Source organism: Rhinoraja longicauda, chromosome 32 (genome assembly GCF_053455715.1).
Source record: "Rhinoraja longicauda isolate Sanriku21f chromosome 32, sRhiLon1.1, whole genome shotgun sequence".
NCBI classification, from domain to species: domain Eukaryota; kingdom Metazoa; phylum Chordata; class Chondrichthyes; order Rajiformes; family Arhynchobatidae; genus Rhinoraja; species Rhinoraja longicauda.
In genome coordinates this window covers 4,162,058-4,186,230 of record NC_135984.1, presented here as the reverse complement: position 1 = coordinate 4,186,230, position 24,173 = coordinate 4,162,058, and the positions used below count along the sequence as shown (strand labels likewise).

General features: G+C 49.0%; 1 protein-coding gene across 4 annotated transcripts in view; it reads right to left on the bottom strand.

Moving 5' to 3' along the window:
• bcl9l (bcl9 like) overlaps nt 1-23,585 on the bottom strand; it is a 157,062-nt gene extending 133,477 nt beyond the window's left edge. For all 4 annotated transcript variants that reach the window (XM_078426559.1, XM_078426556.1, XM_078426555.1 and 1 more), the window contains exon 1: nt 23,394-23,585. The gene's annotated coding sequence lies outside the window, so the exon portion shown is untranslated. The remainder of the gene's footprint in view (nt 1-23,393) is intronic.
• Nucleotides 23,586-24,173: the final 588 nt, after the last annotated feature.

Here is a 24,173-nt window from a genome sequence, read left to right as displayed (position 1 = left end):
CACACGGACATTGATTCACACAACATACAAAAAAACATAAATCATATATAGATTGCACAAATTTGATCAGAACTAAAAAAAACTCTGCTAAATGACAAGACATTGGGTGTTATCAGGCAACTGAACCATCCTACCACAACTAGAGAGTGGTCCTGAGCTTCCATCTACCTCATTGGAGACCCTCAGACAACGTTTAATCGTACTTTACTGGACTTTATCTTATTCTAAATCTTATTCCCTTTATCATGTATCTGTACACCGTGGATGACTTGACTGTAATCGTGCGTTGTCTTTCTGCTGACTGGGCAGCACGCAACCAAAGCTTTACACTGTACCTCAGTGCACGTGACAACAAACTAAACAAAACTAGATCAACGTAGAAAGCAGGTCCATGGTAGTGCAAGATGTGTTCGGCAGTGTTCAGTTGTTGAGTTAGAATTAGGGTTGTGCAAATTGTAGGAAAGTAGTTGTTCCTGAATTGGGTGGTGTGGGACTTCAGTAAATGACCGTCCCGTATTAGCCGGGACATCCCGTATTTTGGCCTAAATTAGTTTGTCCCGTATGGGGCCGCCCTTGCCCCGTATTAGTTGGGTTGCCAACTTCCTCACTCCCAAATAAGGGACAAAGGGTGACGTCACCGCCCCGCGCCCCACGTGACCTCACCCAGCCAGCGGCCACGTGCTCCCGCTCCACCAATGGCGGCCGCCCGGGTGCTATTCAGTCAGAGAGTTGTGAATCTGTGGAATTCTCTGCCTCAGAAGGCAGTGGAGGCCAATTCTGGACGCATCCAAGAGAGAGCTAGATAGAGCTCTTAAGGATAGCGGAGTCAGGGGGTATGGGGAGAAGGCAGGAACGGGTTACTGATTGAGAATGATCAGCCATGATCACATTGAATGGCGGTGCTGGCTGGAAGGGCCGAATGGCTTCCTCCTGCACCTATTGTCTATTGTCTGTCTGTACGGAGTTTGTGTGTTCTACCCATGACCGCATGGGTTTTCTCCGGGTGCTCCGGTTTTCCCTCACTTTCCAAAGACGTGCAGATTTGTAGGTTAATTGGCTTTGGTGAAAATTCTAAATTGTCCTTGGTGTGCAGGACGGTGCTGGTATACAGGGTGATCGGCGTGGACTCGGTGGTCCGAAAGGCAAGTTTCAGTGTTGCATCTCGAAACTAAACTACTCTTTGAACAGCAATTACCACCAGATAATTTAACTGCAGGAGTATCACAGCCAAACTCAATCCAATTCTCTGCTGATGGTCACACACAAGGGTCATCTAGCTGTTTCTCCCTGTTCCAGGGTGCTCCATGCAAGTGCAATGGATTCCTTGCTGGTAACCCAAGTAATATTCATCCCTAACTAATATACCATTTCTAACAGATTACTGGATCATGTACAACAAATATGTGGGATCTTGCTGTGCATGAATTAGCTGCAGATTTTTCCTACATTAATACCTTATGCTCTAAAAGTAAATGGCTATAATATATATGGGCTGACTAAGATTATTGGTGGTGTAATAAAAATGAAGAAGGGCCCCAGCCTGAAACGTTCCCACCAGAGATGCTGCCTGACCCTATATCAAGAATCTTCTAACCCACCACTCTATCTCCAGGTCCCTCAGGTCGGCCGACTTGGGACTACTGACTATCCCGCGGTCTAGGCTTAAGCTCAGGGGTGACCGCGCTTTTGCGGTTGCAGCTCCTAGACTGTGGAACAGCATCCCTCTCCCCATCAGAACTGCCCCCTCCATCGACTCCTTTAAGTCCAGGCTCAAAACCTATTTCTACTCCCTAGCGTTTGAGGCCCTCTGAGGGGGTGCTGTGAACTGTTTATGTATGTGCTGTTATGTTTGTGTACCACTGAGTGTTCGTTTCTTAGTACCTGCACTGATGTACAGCACTTTGGTCAACGTGGGTTGTGTTTAAATGCGCTATACAAATAAAATTGACTTGACTTGACCCGCCGAGTTACTCCAACACTTTGTGTTTTGCCCAAGATTCCAGCATCTGCAATTCCTCGTGTCTCAATAGAAATGCACGTGTCTTTTGTTTTAAACGAGATGGCTGGTTAATATTCTACTTTTCTAGTTAATGGCATTGAGGCAAGAGATACAGAACAACGACGTCAGTAATGTAATCATTGCGTCCTGCTTATCACTGACGTAACAAGGGCTGAAGATTGTCCGGTACTCCAAACTAAATGACCCTCTGCAAAGGTCACCCACATTACAGCAGCACACATTATGGGGGGAGGGATCACTCACTGTGTGTTCCTACGTCAAATACACACTCGCTAACTATGAGTCAGATAATCTACTGGCATCTTACGCACAACGCAGCGAAAAACACACAGAGAGATATTGCAGCAACAAACAGGAGCAAGCACTCAAAGGAATGTTTTTAAAATTCTCCCCCCCCCCTCCAAACAAAACATTTGTTGAGAAACAAAAAAAAATTCACAAGATAAGTGGATAATTAAGGAGGTCATGCAAAATATTAAATTAAAATAACTGGCTTATTGGTTGCATCAATGATCAAGTAAAAATAAGATAATGATAGATTATAGGAGTACATGAGTAAGAAATGCAAAAGAATGATTGGGGCACCTTTCACAAAAAGGAAGAAAATGTTAAAATACCTTGGGGACCTTCACAGACAAAGACAGATGAAATTGTGGAGAGTAAAATGGCGAATGTAGTAAATAGATATTGTGCATCTGCAGGATCATTGTGGACATGATGAATGCAACAAATGCGGAGAAGCAAAGCAAGAGTGACAGGGAGGAACCTGTCTATATACCAAGACTCTCGTTTGTTTGTTTGTTTGTTTGTTTGTTTGTTTGTTCCTGAACTACAGCCAAAACAGTACACGATAGCGCAACAATTTTAGGCCCACCTTACTCACCGTCGTCCCTTTGGTGCTAATGGAAGAAGTTTCGTTGAAATCGGTGTTATATTTTTTAAGTTATTCACATTTTAAAGTTTAAATCTATCTCCTAGGGAGGGAGGGGGGAGGATAAGGTGGTTTGAGGGGGGTGGAGTGGAGAGGGGAAGGGGGGAGGGGAAGGGGGATGGGGAAGGGGGGAAGGGAAAGGGGGAGGGGAAAGGGGGAGGGGAAAGGGGGAGGGGAAAGGGGGAGGGGAAGGGAAGGGGGGAGGGGAAGAGGAGAGGGGAAGGGGAGGGGAAGGGGGAGGGGAAGGGGGGAGGAGGAGGGGGAGGAGGAGGGGGAGGAGGAGGGAGAGGGGGAGGAGGGGGAGAGGGGAAGGGGAGAGGGGGATTGGGGAGGGGAAGGGGGAAGGGAAGGGGGGAGGGGAAGGGGGAGGGGAAGGGGAAGGGGGGAGGGGAAGGGGAGAGGGGAATTGGGGAGAGGGGAAGGGAGGGGAGGGGAGAGGGGATGGGGAATGGGGAGGGGGGATGGGGAGGGGGGATGGGGAGGGGGGAGGGAGGAGGGGGGAGGGAGGGGGCAGGAGGGGAGGAGGGGATGCTGCAGCAATGCAGGAGAGGTTTGGGCCCAACAGGTCCACTTGGTCTAGTCGTAATTAATGTCACCGAAGGGAACGCACTGGAAAGATTAAGGATGCTGAATGTTGTCGGGGCTGGCCATTCCCTGGTGGGATTGGATGTCGTTACTCGTTCACGGTGACGGAGGCTCAGTGGTGTGTCGTCATTCAGGGATCTTTAAGGTTGTAGTTTGAGGCTGCATTCTAGCCTTAGAGTTGCTGCCTTACAGCGCCAGAGAACAGGGTTCGATCCTGACGACGGGGGCTGTACGTTCTCCCCATGACCTGCGTGGGTTTTCTTCGGAATCCGGCAAGACCCCTGATGGAAACGTCTCGATGCGAGACGGCCGGAGCGGTTGGCCAAGAATCCAACCGTGGGTTTCCGAGCCAAAGATACCGTCTCTGACCATTGGAGGTTCCTTAGTTTAGTTTTGGAGGAAGCAGGTCCTTCGGCCAACCGGGTCCGCACCGACCAACGACCCCCGCACATTAACACAATCCTACACACACAAGGGACGATTTGCAATTTCACCGAGCCAATTAACCTGCACGTCTTTGGAGTGTGGGAGGAAACCAGAGATCCCGGAGAAAACCCATGCAGGTCACGGGGAGAGCGTACAAACTCCGTACAGACAGCAACCATGGTCAGGATTGAATTGGGTCTCTGACGCTGTGAGGCAGCAACTCTACCACTGGGCCACCGTGCTAAACATACTCACATCTTAAAAGCAAGTGCCTTCGTCATGCCCTGGATGGGCAGTCGGCATTTCTGTGAGCATCATCCCAGCAAACCCCTCGCAGCTGACAACTCGTACCCCAATGTTACCAAAGAGGCGGCTTTAGGGGTAGTGCACGTATTGGTGACAATCCTTCCCAAACCTCTTAGATTCTGGGGAAGTGTCAACAGATTGGAACGTCGCAAATGTAACTATCGCTTAAGAAAGAAGAGACACAAAGTAGGAAACCATAGACCCATTAGCCTGGCAAAATGCTGGAATCCATCGTTAAGGAAGTGGCAATAAGGTGCTTCGTAGATCATTAAGAAGCAGAGTAAGCAGGATTTTCAGATGGGAAAACCGTGTTTCACAAATGTAATCTTTTTTCACGATTCGAGTGGCAAGAGGGTAAACTGTAAAAGCAGTATAACTAAGATTTTCAAGAGCTCTTAAACAGTCGTTACAAAAAACTAATACGTCTTATTACAGTAACATATTAACAAGAATATTAACAAGAACAGAGTGTTTATTAAAGGACAGAAAGGAGACAAAGCGAGTTAAACTATCTTTTTCAGATTGGACGGAGGTTCCAATGGGGTGGACTCTCAATGTGGATTACAATGGATGAAAGAGACAGAATCTAATTTGCTGAGAACATGAAGATGAGAAAGAGGACTTTCCCACCGTCCCTCGAATGAAAAAGAGGTAGAGTTGCTGCGAATGCAGCGCCGGAGACTCAGGTTCGATCCTGACTACGGGCGCCGTCTGTACGGAGTTTGTACGTTCTCCCCGTGACCTGCGTGGGTTTTCGCCGAGATCTTCACTTTCCTCCCACACTCCAAAGACGTACAGCTATGTAGGTTAATTGACCGGGCAAATGTAAAAATTGTCCCTAGTGTGTGTAGGATAGTGTTAATGTGCGGGGATCGCTGGGCGGCGCGGACCCGGTGGGCCGAAGGGCCTGTTTCTGCGCTGTATCTCTAAATCTAAAAATCTAAAATCAAAAAAATCTAAAAGGACTGACTAGTTCAAGTGAACGGACTGGAAGATGCCAGTTGGACTATCACATGGGAGAATGCTTTGGTAAGCCGGATGGCTTTCTAAATGGTGAAGAGCTGGTCAACATTCAGGTGCAGTTGGGGTCGAGGTGTGATGGTTCCGTGGGATGCAAAAAGGAAAACATTAAGGACAGCAAACAATCGGAAAGACAAATGTTATTACAAGAGATTTGGAACAAAGTCTTGCTCAGATTGTGCCTTACAGCGATAGGAAACCAGGTTCAATCCTGACTACGGGTGCTGTCTGTACGGGGGTTTGGTCATTCTCCCCGTGACCGCGTGGGGTTTTTTCCGGGCGCTCCGGTTTCCTCCCACGCTCCAAAGGTGTGCAGGTTTGTAGGTTAATTGGTTGTGATTGTCCCTAGTGCGTGTGTGGGATAGGGGGTAGTCGCTGGTCGGCACAGACCAGGTGGGCTGCAGGTCCTGTTTCCGCGCTGTGTCTCTAAAGACTGACGTAAATCCTGAAGAATCCACTTACTGATGTGGGATGTGCATGCTGCAATCTTTAAAAAATGACTCACAATCTCACCGTTACCAACAAGATTCCAAATAGAGTTGGCACGGTGGAAGATTCCCTTTGATGAAGAGTCCAGAGAGACAGCAGTCTTGGAATGAGAAGATCATTTATCACTAAGATGATACGTTTCCCTCAGTCAAATTGTTGTGAACATTAGGATTTCTCCACGTTAGAGCAATGCACAGTCTCAGGTGGAGGATATTGTGAGGGTCTTTTGGGACCACATATCAGAGGAAGGATGTGCTGATGTTGGGAGAGGATCTAGAGGAGGTTTAACCCTGATGATGATCATTCTCGTAGCGCACGATGAGCATTTGATGGCTCTGGGTCTGCGCTCACTGGAGTTTAGAAGGATGAGAGAGAAGGTGTTGTGTATGAGAATATGATATGCATATTGAAGACTTGCGCGTATGTACGCATGCGTGGGGGGGGAGACTCAAGATGGCGATAACATGACAACAGCACGTTTAAATACTTGTGTGTTCTGAGTTTTATTCTGAGTCTGATTCCAGCACAAATACATAACAATTTGGCGACGAGAATGGAATTCCTCCAACAGGAACAGTATCGCGGTCAATTTGAAGTTTTTCTCACGACCGGACATGAAGTTAATTGCGCGTTGTGCATTTGGAAACTTCGCCGCAAATTTTGGACTGGAATCGTGGAAGGCACGATCGCCGAGTGCACGTCAGTCCATCCATGCAACCTACCGCACTCGCAGTACTGTAGCCGGGCAGCGCGGCTCATAGAATCAGCCTCGAGCCAGCAGAACATCAATCGTGGTCGCTTGCCAGTAACGTGTCAATCCACTGGAACTATACGCGAGCGACACTGCCAGTGAATTGGCAGAGCAGGAGAATTATTGAGTTTCCAGTGCCGTGCCGCCCATGGCCCAAGTCCAGCTGCCGCCATCTTGTCACTAGCAACATAGACATAGAAACATAGAAAATAGGTGCTGGAGTAGGCCATTCGGCCCTTCGAGCCTGCACCGCCATTCAATATGATCATGGCTGATCATCCAACTCAGTATCCCATACCTGCCTTCTCTCCATACCCCCTGATCCCTTTAGCCACAAGGGCCACATCTAACTCCCTCCTAAATATAGCCAATGAACTGGCCTCAACTACCTTCTGTGGCAGAGAATTCCACAGATTCACCACTCTCTGTGTGAAAAAAAACGTTCTCATCTCGGTCCTAAAAGACTTCCCCCTTATCCTTAAACTGTGACCCCTTTTTCTGGACTTCCCCAACATCGGGAACAATCTTCCTGCATCTAGCCTGTCCAACCCCTTAAGAATTTTGTAAGTTTCTATAAGATCCCCCCTCAATCTTCTAAATTCCAGAGAAATTCCGCCACCGACGACGAGAAGCCGAGTATCCGAGAGCAGACTAGCGCCGGTGATGACGTTAGAACGACACATCTTTAAGCAGTGCGGCCCTGATGTGGTCAACTAGCCAGTAACGTCGCGTAGCCTGAAAGTGAGATGGTGCCAACAGTAGCATCAGCCAGCAAAGCCAGCCCAGGAGGCCAGCCCGAGAAGGCACCCATTCACCCAAGTCCAGAGACAGTTTAGACTATAGTCAAGTCGACCGGTGAATTTATCGCAGCAAGATCTGGACTTAATGAACTCAGTTGGTATTGATCATTGATGAAAGTAAATCGATGTGACATATTTTGTGCATGCATATGGTGTGAAATATGATTAGACTAACGTTAGAATTAAAAATATCACAACGAAGCTATTAGAACCCAGATTGGGTCCTAAGTTAGTAATCGATCAAATGGTTGAGTTGATCGATTGTGCAGTGTTATATATGAATGAATGTCACGCCAAGTAATTGGTCATATGCATAGGAAGTGGGGACTGGATTGAGTTACATAGTGTTGTTGTGTAAGTGAGTATTAATAGTGTAACCATTAATAGTGTAACCATGGCTAATCCAATCGTTAGAATCTGGTTATACTTTTGAGGAATGGACTGGAGTCTTAGAGGCGTGGTTCACTTCAAACGATATCACGTCAGAAGAGAAGAAGAGAGCATTGTTCCTTACAGGTTTAGGAAACAAGGGTTACCACACCCTACGGGCATTACTGCAGCCAGCTAAGCCCGCAAGTAAAACGTATCAGGAAGGTAAGGATGCTTTAATTGCTCATTTCTCGCCAAAACCAACAGAAATAGTGCAAAGGTATCGATTCTATACCTGCACACAAGCAAATGAAACAATCCCTCAGTTCCTAGCAAAGCTTCGGCAGGTAAGTGATGAGGTGCAATTTCAAGGAGCTGGAGAATATGCTGAGAGACAGATTGGTGGTAGGGTGTGCAGATGTGAACATCCAGCGGAAACTGTTGGGTACACAAAATGTAACCTTTGAGAACGCAGTCAATATGGTGACAGTGATGGATGTTGCCAAACAGGATGTAGAGCAGATCCAGAAGATCGGGCTTCCAGAGAATACTACCTCCGTCAATCAGCTTCAAAGGAAGGCGTCTGGACTACAGAAGACAAGGAGTCAACAAGGACACCCTAAGACAAGGGTCACCTCTCTAAGGAATGCTAGAGATGTGGTGGCAGTCACGAGCCAGCGAGGTGCAGATTTCGAGATGGCAGGTGCTTCAGGTGCTCTGGAATGGGCCACACCAAGAGTCAGTGTGAGGCTGTTAGAGCCCACCAGCGGAGGAGAGGACAATCTTAGAACAAACCAAACCACAGGACGTTTATACCCAACCTGTCACAGGAGATTACACCATTGACTCAGATGTTGAAGGCAGAGTACAGATCAGCAGATTTTAAGAGTGGGAGGAGAAGCAGGAAGCCCGATCCCAAGTTCAAATGGGGAAAGGAACAAGAGCAGGCAGGCATTCCAGAAATCCAAGCGTCTTCTTCAGAGTGACAGTGTGCTGACTCATTACGATCCAGCCAAACCCATCCTGCTCCAAACGGATGCAAGCCCCTATGGCTTAGGTGCTGTGATCAGCCACGTTGAATCAGATGGACAAGAACGCCCGATAGCTTTCGCTTCACGCACTCTCAAGCCCAGCGAGGGGAACTACGCACAATATGAAAAGGAAAGTCTATCCATAATCTTCAGACTGAAGTTCCACAAGCAGTTACATGGAAGGTCTTTCACCATTGCGACTGATCACAAGCCTCTGATGGGGCTGTTTGGAGACCACAAGCCAGCCAGCCCGATGGCCTCTGCTCACATAGCAAGATGGCATATGATCCTGTCTGCCTACAGTTACCAGATAGTCCATCGAGAAGGCAAGAAACGCCAGAATGCAGATGCGTTGCCGATCCACGAAGAGGATTCTTCATGGAATCATCCGGAGCTCGCCGAGCTTGATGAAGCACCAGAGACACACATCAACATGCTCACCGATCTGGACACACGCCCTGTTGATGCACAGGAAGTGAAGAGGGCCACCAAGAAGGACATGGAAGGGTGGCCAAGAGCAAGGAATCTTCCAGAAGAAGTAAAGCCCTTTGCCAGCAAGAAAGAAGAGCTGTCAGTGGAGGATGACATAATCCTGTGGGGACCACGAGTGGTCTTCCCAGATAATCTGGAGATGAGGACTAGAATCCTTGAAGAACTTCATAGCACGCACCCTGGCATTGTGAAAATGAAGGCGTTGGCAAGATCATACGGCTGGTGGCCAGGAATCAACAACGAGTTGGAACAACAAGTGAGAAGTTATCCAAGCTGTCAGCAGAGTCAGCATAGTCCTGTTGCAGCCCCAATACATCCATGGGAGTTCCCTGAGAGACCGTGGAGTAGAATTCACTGTGACTATGCCAGCCTCGACAATGCGGAGGTGCTGATTGTGGTCGATGCTCACAGCAAATAGACTGAAGCCATGCGGGTGAAACAGGCAACAGCAGCGGCAACAGTGATTGCCCTGAGGCGGTTGTTTGCAACTCATGGGTTATCATGGGTGGTCACAGACAACGGTACGCAGTTTGTGTCTGAAGAATTTGCCAAGTTCCTCAGCCGCACCAACATCTGCCACATTCAAACATCGCCCAAGCACCCGTCCAGCAATGGACGAGCAGAAAGAGGGGTACAGACGGTGAAAGCGGGTGTGGAGAAAGGAAAAGGATCAGACCTGGAACTAAAGATCCAGAAGTTCTTGCTGACGTACCGAGTCACACCTCAAGGATCGACTGGAAAGTCACCCAGTGAACTGATGTTCAGACGAAAGATCCACACTAAACTTGACAGTCTGCGACCCGATCTCAGCAAAACTGTTCGAAGGAAGCAAGCCTCAATGAAACAGGCAGCAGGTCGAGGAAGCAAGAAGCCAGTCTTGGATGTGAATGATCATGTCATGGTCAAGAACTTTACATCCGGTCCCACTTGACTTTACGGAGTGATGGCAGAAGTCATCAGTGAAGTCCCGTACAATGTACAGTTGAGTGAGGGAAGAGTCGTTGGCTCAACCAAGCATGGAACCACTGATAGTTGTGCCAACTCCAATCGTAAGGGTAGATCCTGAAGGCACCCCAGATGGTGTAGATCCTGAAAGCACTTCAGAGAGTAACAGACCTTTCATCCAGTGATAACAACATCACAACCAGAGCCCGATATTTCAGAACACAAGAAAAATCCAACACAGACAGATACACGCACGTCTAATAGAACTACAAGAACACCTAAAATATTTGATGATTTTGTTCTTTATAAGTGAACCTACATATACACAAAACAATGTGTCATGTATTTCGTTTGTCACACATTTTAGTTACGATACGCAGGTCTATTGTTTGATATGTGACTTTAGACAAGGGTATGTGTGTAGTTGATTTAAAGAAAATCCATTGGTAATATTACAGGTTTTGATATATGGTGTTATGATGAATCTAATTGTAAGACGATTTTCATAATACTATTTGGAGAACAGTGTATTATTCAATTATATACACATTGTGGTTTTACACATTGCACCTGGGATCACAGATCACTTTGTTTTGTGAGTTACATTACATTTATTATACATAAGAGAAGAGGAATATTCTCACTAAAGAATATATCCAAGACCGGTTTAAAGTTCTTATAATCTTATCGAAACGTATAAGATTATTAAGGGGTTGGACACGTTAGAGGCAGGAAACATGTTCCCAATGTTGGGGGAGTCCAGAACAAGGGGCCACAAATTAAGAATAAGGGGTAGGCCATTTAGAACTGAGATGAGGAAAAACTTTTTCAGTCAGAGAGTTGTGAATCTGTGGAATTCTCTGCCTCAGAAGGCAGTGGGGGCCAATTCTCTGAATGCATTCAAGAGAGAGCTAGATAGAGCTCTTAAGAATAGCGGAGTCAGGGGGTATGGGGAGAAGGCAGGAACGGGGTACTGATTGAGAATGATCAGCCATGATCACGTTGAATGGCGGTGCTGGCTCGAAGGGCCGAATGGCCTCCTCCTGCACCTATTGTCTATTGTCTATAAAGTTGTAAACCGAGGTTAGTTGATTTAGTAGGGAACAAGAAGTCACTTGTACAAGCTAAGTTTTGGAAAATAAATTTCATACGTTTTGGTGTCACAGAGTATGGATTTGTGTAAAAGATCATATACAGTGAGGATGAAATTGTGTTACCTGCCTCCAAGTTAAAGGGGGAGGAGTATTGTGTGTAAGAATATGATATGCATATTGAATGACTTGCGCGAGGGAGACTCAAGATAGCGATAACATGACAACAGCACGTTTAAATACTTGTGTGTTCCAAGTTTCATTCTGAGTCCGATTCTAGTACAAATACATAACAGAGGGGATCTCATTGAATAATGAATGTCCTAGATTGAATGGACGTGGAGAGGATGTTTCCACTAGTGGGGGAGTCTCGGGCCAGAGGGCTCAGCCTCAGAATAAAAGGACGTTCCTTTAGAAAGGAGATGAGGAGGAACTTCTTTAGCCAGAGGGTGGTGAATCTGTGGAATTCATCGCCACAGACGGCTGTGGAGGCCAAGCCATTGGGTATTTTTAAAGCAAAGATTGACAGGTTCTCAATTAGTAAGGGCATTAAAGGTTATGGGGAGAAGGCAGAACGGGGTTGAAAGGGAAAAATAGATCAGCCGTGATTGAATGTTGGAGTAGACTCGATGGGCCGAATGGCCTAATTCTGCTCCTTATGAAGGTACTCAGCCAAGTATCCAGAAATGTATCCCAAATACTGGACATAAATACAGTCAACTAAACCAACTTTAATTTACAGAAACGAAAAGAAGGAAATGCAGATGTTAGAAATCCAGAACAAAACCAAGGGAATGTCTAAGAAATAATCAATAGATCAATCAATACATCAACAGAGAGGCATTTACGGTTTCTCTCTTGACGCACACTGCCTGACCTGCTGAGTCGTTCTAGCATTTTGGTTTGTTTTAAAGTTTTAATAAATTGAAATATCCCAAGGCTTATCGCAGCTATACTCTCACACATATCTATCTCAGTTGCCTGATACATTTAGTACAGGTGAGGATGGTTTTCAGATGGGGCATAAAGCAGGAGAGGTATTTAAGGGATGTAATCTACTATATAAGATGTGACAAATGACGGCACTCGCTCTAATGGTTCAGTAACGAAACTCAATAGCAACTGTCTGCAAGCTGCTTCGAGTGGCAAAGAGACGATATTGTGGGTAGGGTTGCCAACTGTCCCGTATTAGCCGGGACATCCCGTATGTTGGGCTAAATTAGTTTGTTCCGTACGGGACCGCCCTTGTCCCGTATTAGTAGGGTTGCCAACTTCCTCACTCCCAAATAAGGGACAAAGGGCGACGTCACCACCCCGCGCCCCACGTGACCTCACCCAGCCAGCGGCCACGTGCTCCCGCTCCACCAATGGCGTCCGCCATTGGTGGAGCGGGAGCACGTGGCCGCTGGCTGGGTGAGGTCATGTGGGGCGCGGGGCGGTGACATCACCCTTTGTCCCTTATTTGGGAGTGAGGAAGTTGGCAACCCTACTTGTAGGGCACAAAGAAACCACAGGGAAGAATAATGCCATGGATCAACAGATGGAGAGACACTGAAACATGGACCTTATTGGACCTGAAGCAAGCTCATAGGTTCATTAGTTCCCGGAACAGAATTGGTCCATCGAGTTCACGCCGCCAGTCCAAACATGGCTGACAATAGACAATAGACAGTAGGTGCAGGAGGAGGCCATTCGGCCCTTCGAGCCAGCACCACCATTTAATGTGATCATGGATGATCATTCTCAATCACTACCCCGTTCCTGCCTTCTCCCCATACCCCCTGACTCCGCTATCCTTAAGAGCTCTATCCAGCTCTCTCTTGAAAGCATCCAGAGAATTGGCCTCCACTGCCTTCTGAGGCAGAGAATTCCACAGATTTACAACTCTCTTCGAGTGAAAAAGTTTTTCCTCATCTCCGTTCTAAATGGCCTACCCCTTATTCTTAAACTGTGGCCCCTGGTTCTGGACTCCCCCAACATTGGGAACATGTTTCCTGCCTCTAGCGTGTCCAACCCCTTAATAATCTTATATGATCTATCTTTCCCTCTCAACCCCATTCTCCAGCCTTCTTCCCCCCCCCCCCCCATTACCCCCGACACCTTTACAACATGGGGTTAGGCAACACGGGTTGGGAAGAGCAGGGGGTGCCAGTTGAAAGGTGAAACCCAACCCTGATTTGCCAGGTACTAAATGCTAAAGTATCCAACCATTTCGTGCGGCACGGTGGCGCAGCGGTAGAGTTGCTGCCTCACGGCGCCAGAGACCCAGGTTTGACCCTGACTACGGGTGCTGTTTGTACGGAGTTTTTGTTTGTACTCCCTGGGCCATGTGGGTTTTCTCCGGGTGTTCCGGTTTCCTCCTACATTACAAAGACATGCAGGTTTATCGGTTAATTGGCTTCTGTAAATTGTTCTCAGGGTGTAGGATGGAACTGCTGGGCTGTGTCGACTCAACGGGCTGAAAGGCCTGTTTCCACACTGTGTCTCAAAACCAAATACAAACCTGCATATCCAACAACAAAAAACCTTGGTTTGTGCTCACCTATTCCCTGCCTAGCTTTATCCTGCTCCCCCCCCGCCCCCCTCTGGCCTCCCCATCCACCATCACAATCAGCCTGAAGAAGGGTACTGACACGAAACATCACCCATCCAAGTTCTCCAGTGATGCTGCCTGAGCCTCTGAGTTACTCCAGAATTCTACGTGTTATTTTGTACACCAGCATCTGCAGATCCTTGGTTCGACTAACTGTAGTACAACTCCTCCCCCTTCTGTCCTGGGGTAGACTGACTGCCCCCCACCCCGCCCCCGCCCAATCTTTGCACACCCCCAATCCTTTCCACTCATCACTTTAATTTCATGTATTTTGTGTTTTTTGACTTGACAGATCAACTTCACTCCTGGTATTTATTCACAAAATGCTGGAGTAACTCAGCAGGTCAGGCAGCATCTCAGGAGAGAAGGAATGGGTGACATTTCGGGTCGAGACCCTTCTTCAGACTGATGTCAGGGGGGCGGGACAAAGGAAGGATATAGGTGGAGACAGGAAGATAGAGGGAGATCTGGGAAGGGGGAGGGGAAGAGAGGGACAGAGGAACTATCTAAAGTTGGAGAAGTCAATGTTCATACCACTGGGCTGCAAGCTACCCAGGCGAAATATGAGGTGCTGTTCCTCCAATTTCCGGTGGGCCTCACTATGGCACTGGAGGAGGCCCATGACAGAAAGGTCAGACTGGGAGTGGGAGTTGAAATGCTCGGCCATCGGGAGATTAGATTGGCCAACTCGGACCGAGCGCAGGTGTTGAGCGAAGCAATCGCCGAGCCTGCGCTTGGTCTCGCCGATGTACATAAGTTGACATCTGGAGCAGCGGATGCAATAGATGAGGTTGGAGGAGGTGCAGGTGAAACTCTGTCTCACCTGGAAAGACTGTTTGGGTCCTTGGATGGAGTTGAGGGGGGAGGTAAAGGGACAGGTGTTGCATCTCGTGCCCTTGCCACTCGTGTGGTGTGGCCCACTGGCGTGGAATCCCTTCCCTTATAGACAATAGACATAATTCGAGCCAGCACCGCCATTCAATGTGATCATGGCTGATCATTCTCAATCAGTACCCCGTTCCTGCCTTCTCCCCATACCCCCTGACTCCGCTATCCTTAAGAGCTCTATCCAGCTCTCTCTTGAATGCATTCAGAGAATTGGCCTCCACTGCCTTCTGAGGCAGAGAATTCCACAGATTCACAACTCTCTGACTGAAAAAGTTTTTCCTCATCTCAGTTCTAAATGGCCTACCCCTTATTCTTAAACTGTAGCCCCTTGTTCTGGACTCCCCCAACATTGGGAACATGTTTCCTGCCTCTAACGTGTCCAACCCCATAATAATCTTATTTCGAGGGGCGTTTCCACCACACCCTGCCCCCCATGTCCAGCAGCAGAAGGACCCTGGACTGTGGCCCTCCCCCACAGAGCCTCGGCTTTGGCTCTGGTTTAGTTTAGAGATACAGCACGGAAACAGACCCCTTGGCCAGCCCAGGTCCACACCGCCCAGCGGTCCCCGCACACTGACACAGCCCTACACACACGAGGGACAATTTTACCGAGCCAATTAACCTACAAACCTGTACGTCTTTGGAGTGTGAATGGAGGAAAAAATACGCAGGTCACAGGGAGAACGTACACACTCCTTACAGAGAGCATCCTTAGTCAGGATCTATCCTGGGTCTCTGGTACTGTGAGGCAGCAACTCTCCCTCTGCTCCACAGTGACGCCCTTAATTAAACATTAAACATACCTATAGCTTTGGCTTTATTCATTTCTTACTGACGTTGAGGGTTGGAAAGGTACAATTTCCCATCGGGGAAGGTCGGCTGGGGATAATGCAACCGATCACCCTGCCGTGAACCATGAAGCCCCCCCCCCTGTACATATCGGTCAACGATTGGGCCGAATGACCAGTCCTTGTTTCTACTAGATGTCTTCATTCTAGAATCTGGGGGCAAGAATTTGGTCAGATTCAAAGGGGTCTATTCCAGGAGCACGTGTACAAATTACACCCCAATCCACCAACCATGCATCGTCTGAGTGGAAAAGTGTGGCACGGTGGCGCAGCGGTAGAGCTGCTGCCTTACAGCGAATGCAGCGCCGGAGATTCGGGTACGATCCTGACTACGGGCGCCGTCTGTACGGAGTTTGTACCTTCTCCCCGTGACCTGCGTGGGTTTTCTCCGAGATCTTCGGTTTCCTCCCACACTCCAAAGACGTACAGGTATGTAGGTCAATTGGTTGGGCAAATGTAAAAATTGTCCCCAGTGTGTGTAGGATAGTGTTAATGTGCGGGGATCGCTGGGCGGCGCGGACCCGGTGGGCCGAAGGGCCTGTTTCCGCGCTGTATTTCTAAATCTAAAAAATCTAAATCTAAAAACAAGATACAGTGGAATAACTCCAGGGTTTATGAGAAGGCAGGGGAGTGGGGTTGAGAGGGAAAGTAGGTAAGAAGGAACTGCGGATGCTGGTTTAAACTGAAGACAGACACGAAAAGCTGGAGTAACTCACCAGGGCGGGCAGCATCTCTGGAGAGAAGGAATGGGTGACATTTCGGGTCAAGACCCTTCAGACGAAGAAGGAAGAAGGGTCTTGACACGAAACGTCACCCATTCCTTCTCTCCAGAGATGCTGCCTGTCCCGCTGAGTTACTCCAGCTTTTTTGTGTCTAGCCGTGATTGCTAATGGCGGAGTAGAATTGAGGGGCCGAATGAAATAGTGAACGTCAAAACCCGCTTGTTGGCTTCACAGATGAAGTACATCCTCTTAGCTCCGACATTGGAAGGCAGTCGTGAACTGCACCCAGGGGAACGTTGGCTGTTACAGGAGGGTACCCCAGGGACGAATCATTGCCATGAAACCAACATTACAGCATGTTAGAAACATCTGCAGAGCAGCGAATATATCACTCGCACATGGGGCGGGCAGGGTGGTGAGGTGGAGACAAACTGCACGGTCTCTCCCCACAAGTTAGAGATTATAATCATGATCACAAATGAAGCAGCAGTTCGCAAACTACGGCAATGGTTGAGATGTTGTTGGCAGAATGACCTGCGTGGGTTTTCTCCGAGATCTTCGGTTTCCTCCCACACTCAATTGGCTTGGGAAATGTAAAAATTGTCCCTAGTGGGTGTAGGATAGTGTTAAGACAATAGACAATAGGTGCAGGAGGAGGCCATTCTGCCCTTCGAGCCAGCACCACCATTCAATGTGATCATGGCTGATCATTCTCAATCAGTACCCCGTTCCTGCCTTCTCCCCATACCCCCTGACTCCGCTATCCTTAAGAGCTCTATCCAGCTCTCTCTTGAATGCATTCAGAGAATTGGCCTCCACCGCCTTCTGAGGCAGAGAATTCCACATATTCACAACTCTCTGACTGAAAAAGTTTTTCCTCATCTCCGTTCTAAATGGCCTACCCCTTATTCTTAAACTGTGGCCCCTTGTTCTGGACTCCCCCCAACATTGGGAACATGTTTCCTGCCTCTAACGTGTCCAACCCCTTAATAATCTTATACGTTTCGATAAGATCCCCTCTCATGCTTCTAAATTCCAGTGTATACAAGCCTAGTCGCTCCAGTCTTTCAACATATGACAGTCCCGCCATTCCGGAAATTAACCTAGTAAACCTACGCTGCACGCCCTCAATAGCAGGAATATCCTTCCTCAAATTTGGAGACCAAAACTGCACACCAGTACTCCAGGTGCAGTCTCACTAGGGCCCTGTACAACTGCAGAAGGACCTCTTTGCTCCTATACTCAACTCCCCTTGTTATGAAGGCCAACATTCCATTGGCTTTCTTCACTGCCTGCTGTACCTGCATGCTTCCTTCCGATCTTAGTCAATAGTCAATTTATTTGTCACATACACATAAATGTGCAGTGAAATGAAAAATTACCCGCAGTTCAACAATAAGACCAATAAGAATAATCAATAAAAATGCAATGACACACACAATCATAAACCAACACCAAACACGGGGATCGCTGGTCGGCGCGGACCCGGTGGGCCGAAGGGCCTGTTTCCACGCTGTATCTCTAAACTAAACTGACAACTGCATAATCACACTGACAACAACAGAACACACTTCGAAATGTTTCATTTAATTTCATAAAGTTCCAAAAACCTTTGATTGCCATTGCTTAAATTTCTCTCAGCAAGTGCCAACTGTCTCCGAACTAACAACTCGGCATTACAACGTGGTCATCAAACTTCCGATAATGTGAATTGTATTTACATACAGCCTTAAACGTGGTTAAAATATCCCCAGGCACTTTGTCAGAATATTACCCAAGAAAACATGGCACTGGATCTACAAGTAGATGTCAGAACAGGAGGAACACTTACTCCATGGATGGAGCTGGAAGAAACTGCAGATGCTAGTTTGCACCAAACATGGACACAAAATGCTGGAGTAACTCAGCGGCTCAGGCAGCATCTGTGGAGAAAAGGCCCGAGTTACTCCAGCATTTTGTGACCTTCTAGTTAATGAATGGGCTTTTTAATAGAACATGTCAGAGGGAGAGAAGAGGTGGAGGAGAGAAGACTGGAGCGACTAGGCTTGTATACCCTGGAATTTAGAAGGATGAGAGGAGATCTTATCGAAACGTATAAGATTATTAAGGGGTTGGACACGTTCGAGGCAGGAAACATGTTCCCAATGTTGGGGGAGTCCAGAACAAGGGGCCACAGTTTAAGAATAAGGGGTAGGCCATTTAGAACTGAGATGAGGAGAAACTTTTTCAGTCAGAGAGTTGTGAATCTGTGGAATTCTCTGCCTCAGAGGGCAGTGGAGGCCAATTCTCTGAATGCATTCAAGAGAGAGCTGGATAGAGCTCTTAAGGATAGCGGAGTCAGGGGGTATGGGGGAGAAGGCAGGAACGGGGTACTGATTGAGAATGATCAGCCATGATCACATTGAATGGCGGTGCTGGCTCGAAGGGCTGAATGGCCTCCTCCTGCACCTATTGTCTATTAGAGTGGGGGAGGGGGGGGGGGGGGGGGGGGGGAGGGGAGTAAAGAGCAAGAATGACTAGGGAGAGAATTTGAGGCTTTAGGGCCAGTCATCCAGTCTTCTGTAAGTCACAATTCCAGAAATGCTTTCGTGAAAAAAAGTGCTTCCCAGTTTCATTTCCAAATACTGCTTGGCTTGCCGAGTTCCTTCAGCAGTTTCTTTTCTGCTCCAGATCCCAGCACCTGTAGGTTTCTGTGCCTCGCCTGTAATTAATTACGGATTCCACCACCAGAGAAAATAATTTATCCGTTTACCCCAGCAAATGCTTTGATTATTATTTTCAACATTACAGTAGAATCACTGCCTATTTATATACAGCATTTCTACAAGGAAAAGATGTCCAATAAGGTTTAAATGCATCGTTCACAAAAACTGTCATGTGATTGTCAAAAACTACACCTTGACTGCCTGCCTCTGTGACAGGTGATAAGGTCATATGGAATAGGAGTAGAATTAGGCCATTCGGCCCATCAAGTCTACTCCGCCATTCAATCGTGGCTGATCTCCCTCCTCACCCCATTCTCCTGCCTTCTCCCCATAACCTCTGAAACCTGTACTTAATCAAGAATCATAGTCATACAACATGGAAACAGGCCCTTTGGCCAACTGGTCCAGTCCAACCAACATGAAGGGTCTCGACCCGAAATGTCACCCATTCCTTCTCGCCCGCGATGCTGCCTGACCTGCTGAGTTACTCCAGCATTTTGTGAATAAATGCCCCATCTACATTATCCATTAAAATCTAGATTAACTTTAGTGACTCTGCATTGTATATCTAGTGGTTGTGGTGGCCAAAATTCATAGGTTCTAGGGTCAGAACTAGGCCATTCGGCCCATCGAGTCTACTGTGCCATTCAATCATGGCTGATCCATCTTTCCCTCTCAACCCCATTCTCCACATAACCCCTCAAATGTTGAACACACCCACTCCAAATAGGGGTCTGACCAAGTCTGTGTGCAACATGGTACGGCTTTATTACTTTGCATTCTGAAACCTCAGATCATTTTGGAATGTTTGTTCCTCTGCACCTTCAGGTTTTTCATTAAATAAAAAGTATTAACATTTGTCTTTCTTGTGCGCAAAGAAGCTAATGCCACACTTCGCCACATCGAACTCCATTTGGCATGTAGATGTACGGGTGGGCAAAGCCATGTCCATTTGCCACTTCCTGCCCTCATCGGCAGAACTTGCTGTTTGCCAACCACATCAGACAGCCAATGCTGGAACAGTTCAGTACAGTAAGGAGGGAAAATCATTCAACAGTACAGAAGCCCTCCTATACTGCATCCAAGGTTCTGTTAAAGGTTGTGGGCTGTTGGAACCACATTATTAACTGGTATCAGGTCATAATAAGTATAAGTATTGCAATATGGTAGCTGAGGGCGTGCCTCATGGTGAGACGTCAGTCTGGTGGACAGGTTACAAGGGTCAGACAGTCTGTGGAGAACTTGTATAAATCAGCGTTACAGACAATAGACCATAGGTGCAGGAGGAGGCCATTCGGCCCTTCGAGCCAGCACCGCCATTCAATGTGATCATGGCTGATCATTCTCAATCAGTACCCCGTTCCTGCCTTCTCCCCATACCCCCTGACTCTGCTGTCCTTAAGAGCTCTATCCAGCTCTCTCTTGAATGCATTCAGAGAATTGGCCTCCACTGCCTTCTGAGGCAGAGAATTCCACAGATTCACAACTCTCTGACTGAAAAAGTTTTTCCTCATCTCAGTTCTAAATGGCCTACCCCTTATTCTTAAACGGTGGCCCCTTGTTCTGGACTCCCCCAACATTGGGAACATGTTTCCTGCCTCTAACATGTCCAACCCCTTAATAATCTTATTCGTTTCAATAAGATCTCCTCTCATCCTTCTAAATTCCAGTGTATACAAGCCTAGTCGATCCAGTCTTTCAACATACGACAGTCCCGCCATTCCGGGAATTAACCTAGTAAACCTACGCTGCACGCCCTCAATAGCAAGCGTTGGCTCTTCACTTTGCACCTGATCCAAATCTTCCACAGACCTCTCACCACACACACCCACAACACTGAACCTTGAACCTATGTCCTCCAGGACCAGAGGACATAGGTTCAAGGTGAAGGGGAAAAGATTTAATAGGAATCCGAGGGGTAACTTTTTCACACATGGGTGTACGGAACGAGCTGCCAGAGGAGGTAGTTGAGGCTGGGACTATCCCATCGTTTAGGAAACAGTTGGACAGGTACATGGATAGGACAGGTTTGGAGGGTTATGGACCAAGCGCAGGCAAGTGGGACTAGGGTACCTGGGACATTGTTGGCCGGTGTGGGCGAGTTGGGCCGAAGGGCCTGTTTCCACACTGTATCACCCTATGACTGAAATTGGTTGATGTGTGCTGTGGCATGGCCCCCTACCCAAACTCTTTCCCATGTGGTACATAACACCTGAAGGTGTAGGAAGGAACTGCAGATGCTGATTTAGAACAAAGGTAGACACAAACTGGTGGAGTAACTCAGTGGGCCAGGCAGCATCTCTGGAGAAAAGGAATAGGTGACATTTCAGGTCTAGACCCTACTTCAAACCAAGGATCTCGACCCAAAAAAACGTCACCTATTCCTTTTCTCCAGAGATACTGCCTGACTCGTTGAGTTCCTCTGGCATTTTGTGATACCATAAGCTGATGAAACATACTTCCTTCTCAAAGTGCATTTCTCATCTACACTCGTCCAAAATTCACACCATTCAGCTCAAATCCCTCCACCGAGACCCAAGCTTTGGGCGTTCACCTCCCACTCCAAGATCTCACTGCCCCCCCCTCACCACCCTCCCCCCCCCCCTCACCACCACCCTGTCCAAGCCACAATTCTAATGTGTCTGCAGTTCTTCCCCTTTGTGAATCCGTGTTCAGGGTCGGCATCCCCAGTTCAGTACCAAGTGAATACGACTGTGTCAAAGACCATTGGATGGATTATTCCTGGAGAGCTGGCTGCCTCAGTATTTCTTGCACGGACAGAAAAATACTATGCTAAGGAGTCTTTACACTTCAGAAAAGCCACCCCACCCCCTTCTTTTCTGGGGCAGGCACCATCTCTGGGGAGAAGGAATGGGTGACATTTTGGATCGAGACCATTCTTCAGATGCTGCCTGTCCCGCTGAGTTACTCCAACTTTTTGTGTCTATCTTCGGTTTAAACCAGCATCTGCTGTTCCTCTTCTTTTCTTCTCTAAATCAGTGTCCCTGCACTTCATGTACTGGGATTGTGCTGTGTACAAACCAGTGGCAGTCTACCTGCACAGCTGAGGGGGGACCTCACCGCATGGATGGAGTGAGGAGAGGGAGTGGTCCCCCTCACAACCCTCACCTACTCACCGTGACTCACAACCTCCAGCGGCCGGGGAAGGGAGAGGGGGAGAGAATCTACACCCCCCCCCCTCTTTCCTCCACCGCTCCATCCCTCAGTGTACGCCACCTGTGGGCACCGGGAGAGGGGGAGGGAGTGGACGGACACCCCCCCCTCATCAGATGGGGCACTGGCCACAGCCGGATGACAACTCCCCCCCTCCCAGCTCCCGCCCCTTACCCACAACTTCCCCCCCACCCCCCAACTTCCACCCACACAACTCCCGCCCCCACCCACTCCCTGCGCCCATTGGCCACCCCCGCGGCCCGACTGCATTAACCCGCCGCCCAGTGGTCTGATCCCGCGTCAATCACTCACCCCCCCCCCCCCTCACTCTCGCCAGACCGGGAACCGATGAAGCCGGACCCGGCCGCACACACACGCACAGGCACACACACTGGCTCTCACACACACACACTCTCACACACACTCTCTCTCACACACACACACTCGCACACACACTCACTCACACATACACACACACACACTCACTCACACACTCTCGCACACGCACACACACTCTCGCACACATACACACACTCTCGCACACGCACACACACTCGCACACACACACACTCACAGGCACACTCACAGGCACACACACACTTTCTCACACACACACACAGGCACACAGACAAACTCACACACCCACACTCACTGACCCACACACACACTCTCGCACACACACTACATCCATCTACATATCTATCTATATTTTTCTTTGTTGCCTTCAATAGCTGACTAGATGAGCAGTGGCTCCGGCGGGCAGTGAGTGAGGTGAGCGGGGGGGGGGGGGTGTGGATGGGGCAGGGGGGGTGTGGATGGGGCAGGGGGGGTGTGGATGGGGCAGGGGGTGGATGTTACTGGCGGCGGCACAATCCGCTCACACGGGTCTCCAACCCGGCCCGGCCCAGACAGACAGGCGGCAGACAAAGCGTTAACAAGACGGCAACAAAGTAACGGGCCCGGCCGCACCGATACAATGTTGCCGACCCCGCAGCGGCGATACAGCGTAGCCGCCCGCCCGCACCGATACAATGTAGCCGACTCCGCGCCGATACAATGTAGCCGCCGGCCCCGCCGATACAATGTAGCCGCCGGCCCCGCCGATACAATGTAGCCGCCCGCCGGCCGGCCCGCCCGTGCCGTGATCAAAGGCCCGCCTGTTCCCTCACCTGTTCCCCTCCCCATTGACTGCACAAGCCGCACGTACCTGGAGCGCCGCTGGCGAGCCGCCTCATGTTGCTCGCTGTGCGCGGCCTCGGCCTCCTCCTCCTCCCGTGGCCCATGACCGGGGCCCCGGGCTCGGCCACAACGCGGCGGCGGCGGCGTCCCTGCTCCTCCTCCTCCTCCTCCTCGTCCCGCCGCCCCCACCTCAGCTCAGCTCAGCCCCCCCGGGGACAATCCTCAACCCGAACCTCGAAGGCAGCCCGGGATCACCCCCTTCTCTCTCTCTCCCTCTCCCCTCCCCCCCCCCCTCTCTCTCTCTCTCTCTCTCTCCCTCCCCCTCTCTCTCTCCCTCCCCCTCTCTCTCTCTCCCTCCCTCCCTCTCACACTCTCTCTCTCCCGCTGCTCGGCGCCGCTGCTAGTCTGTTGTTGTCAAACGGCAGCGAGTATGGATGAGCGAGGAAGGGGCTGAGGGAGCCGCTGTGTCACAATAAGAGTCCTGGATCCCTCTCACAGCAGCTCCAAGCGGCACCAGGTCTCAGCACAGCCCCCACACTGAGCTGGCTCACTCACTACAAGCACACCCAGCATTGCTGTGGCCACTCCAGCAGCTCAACACACACACATTCCCACTCGGTTACACACACTCAGTACAGGCACTGCGAGAGGACATTCTCCTCTCACTGAAATTCTCCTGCACTGCCTTAGCAAGTCTAGGCTTCGGAGTGCAAATACGATACGATACGATAGAACTTTATTCACCCCCCGGAGGGAAATTGGTCTGCCAACAGTCACAACACACAACGAGGTACTCGCAAACTTGAAA